Source organism: Cyprinodon variegatus, unplaced genomic scaffold (assembly GCF_000732505.1).
Source record: "Cyprinodon variegatus isolate N-32 unplaced genomic scaffold, C_variegatus-1.0 Scaffold1138, whole genome shotgun sequence".
NCBI lineage: Eukaryota > Metazoa > Chordata > Actinopteri > Cyprinodontiformes > Cyprinodontidae > Cyprinodon > Cyprinodon variegatus.
This window is the reverse complement of record NW_015151591.1, coordinates 1-2,853: the sequence shown is the minus strand read 5'-3', so window position 1 is coordinate 2,853 and position 2,853 is coordinate 1. Positions and strand designations below refer to the sequence as shown.

The 2,853-nt window shown below is 46.5% G+C and overlaps 1 long non-coding RNA gene across 2 annotated transcripts in view; it reads left to right on the top strand.

Moving 5' to 3' along the window:
• LOC107101712 overlaps positions 1 to 2,461 on the top strand; it is a 23,297-nt gene extending 20,836 nt beyond the window's left edge. For both annotated transcript variants that reach the window (XR_001482093.1, XR_001482092.1), the window contains exons 2-4: positions 1,762 to 2,009; positions 2,106 to 2,251; positions 2,332 to 2,461. This is a non-coding gene — a long non-coding RNA (uncharacterized LOC107101712). The remainder of the gene's footprint in view (positions 1 to 1,761; positions 2,010 to 2,105; positions 2,252 to 2,331) is intronic.
• Positions 2,462 to 2,853: the final 392 nt, after the last annotated feature.

Genomic DNA, 2,853 nt, shown 5'->3' with positions numbered 1-2,853 from the left:
TTTTTTTTTTTTTTTTCAGATAGATTTTTTTTTAGATTTCTATCACCATGCAAGTAAAATAAAAATATCCTTCTGAATATCCATATTAAGTGTGAAATTTTAGTATGGTAACAACCATAGTAGAAAATAGGGATGTGTTAATTATTTATGTTTTTATTGTATTTTCTGTTGGTAGATCATCATATTTTCCTGCTCAAATAAAAGGCAGATAGATAATTTTCGATCTGTTTTTGCAGTGAAAGCTTTGAAGCTGCATTGCTTGTCACCATCATACAGGGACAGACCATGCTGCTCCCATGTCACCAAGCACAGATTGCGTGCAGAGATGTTATTGCCTTAAGTTTAAATTGTCGATATAAAGGTGGTAACATTTCTGTTCAGCTTTTTCAGAAGCAAAACTTAACTATTGGACCTGTTTGGTTTAGCGGACGGTTTCCCAATAGATGAGGAAACTGCGGCTCCTTGGAGGCACATTTGCTGGAGTGGCGGCTGTGGAGAGTCTCAGAGGTTATGCTGATCCCAGAGCAGATGTGACCTGATGTTTACAGTCTGCTTCTCTGAGTGAAACCCTTTGCTCATGGGAAAACTGTGTGCGCTGGTCTGGACACAGCGCCTGCATACGAGGCCCTCGCTTGGTCAAGGTTACACGGCGACTGAAGATCTGATAAGTTTTTGTTTCCGCTGCGGTTATACTTTTGCAGCGTGTGATTAGACAAGCCTGAAAGCATTTCCCACTGCGATGACATGCTGGTCGATCACCCCCCCCTCCGTTCACACGCACGTTTACCTCATGTGGCCCTGAACGCTTCACCTCCTGCAAACTCAAGGTGCAGTGTGAGGCGCAGAGTCGGCATCAGGACTCTACGGGCGCCAGGAATTCCACCTTAAGAGAAAAAACATAAAATCTCAATAGATGAATCTCAAACTGCAGTAAACGCCAGGGTGTACAAATGGGCTTAAAGGAAAAGTCCGCTCATATTCAGAATTCAAACGTCTGAAAGTTCTTTAAATCTGAAATTCTTCCATCCTGTTCAATAAATAAGTGTTTTTAATTCAGAGTCATTTTCATGTGAATGTGCTTTACTGGAGGCATCCATGTTTGTCAAAGAACACTACTGCCACCTACTGGTTTGTGATGTCACAGTGCGGTATCGGCTGTTGATCAAATAAAAATCTGAATTTTTTCTTGTAAAAGCACTGCTTTGCTTCGCTTTNTTATTCCACCTTTCTGATTCCTGATCCTCCACGGACGGGTTGGTCGTTGGATCGCCAACTTGAAGAGGGAGGATTTGCCATCGAACTTCTGGCCTTTTCCCTTTTAAAACTACTTTTTACCCGCTGATCATAGCAAATATAGCAAAGCCGCTCTCTGGCATTGAAAACATGAGCAACAGCATCAGACGCATCTTAACTCACTTTACTGGACGTCTGACCTTGATGTGGATCAAAGCATCAGAGATGAAGCAGCTGAAGCTTCATTGATGGCGTTTTAACTGAACGTAGCATCAGACTTTCTGATTGTTTGAATTTACCTCTGAAACATAATATTGTAGCTAAAAAAGATCTCGTGTCTTCCTAAGGAAATGTCCACCTCTGGTCAAGCCCACATCCTTCCTATAATCAGGGCAGAGGACATGTTGGAACCAGCTGGTCGTTGCCTCCAGGCTGCAGCTCCTCATGGATCCACCATCGGCCTCCTGATGTTTAAAAGTGAACAAACGTCACTGAAAAGCTGCCGTCTGTCCTCTCCTCTGTTTGCAGTGAGCGCTGACCCCCCCGACCAACCAACACCCTGCGTCTCCTGCCGCTCCCCCGCTTCCGTTGCCCCTCCCCCCCACCGCACCACATCGCTTTTCTGTCTGCGGTGGATAGGACTCCCATTGGACGCTTTGTCAGGTGGCTATTCGGTCTGGCGCCGCCTCCCCCTGGGGCCGGCGTGCGCTCCCAGCAGCCCGTGGTGCCCTGCGCCCCCCCCTCCCCGTCACTGCACAACAGGGCCCATGTTCAGGGTAAGAGCGGAACCTCATGGGTTCTTTGTTGTTTGTAACATTTATAACGGTAGATATTCCTCTTTATCATCATCACCTCTGTTTTTCTCTCGGTAGGAGGAAGCGCGGTGCGTCCGCCAGGAGCCATGTGCCTCCCTCAAACCAACAACATGGACAGCAAGCAGCAGGGGGCGGGGGCAGGGGGCGGGGCTTTACCCAAACCAGGAGGTGGAGGCGTTTCTCTGGAGCCCTTCATCCACCAGGTGGGTCCAGATGGAGCAAAGAGGCTGAGATGTGGGAAACAAATCCTGGCAGGTTTTTAATGCATGTGTGTGTGTTGCAGGTGGGGGGGCACACCAGCATGATGCGCTACGATGACCACACTGTGTGCAAACCTTTGATCAGCAGAGAGCAGCGCTTCTACGAGTCTCTGCCTCCTGAGATGAAGGAGTTCACCCCGGAGTATAAAGGTGAGTCTCCGATCAGAACCAGGAAGCACCCAGAAAGAGACTCTGTGAAAAACATGGCCGACACCATTAGCTGCTCAACACAGAATGTCAATAGTGGAGGATTTTCACAAAGTTTTGGAAAGACCTGCCCACTCCACTTTAAAAAAATGCACATGCACTACCCTGTACCCGCTCCTGAGAGGGAACGCCGGTTAAACGAATGCAAGAGCGTACATGAGCCTATTTCTCCTCGTGCACGCTCTGTTTAAAGTCATAGGGAAATCATATGTAAATGTCAAATCATTCAGAAAATTTCTATAAAAAAAAAAAAATCCTGTCTTAAAATTTGGCAAAAAACTAAATTTGGCCAATCATATATCAACGGTCATCTGTCAATCAATTGTTTTCGGTCATAG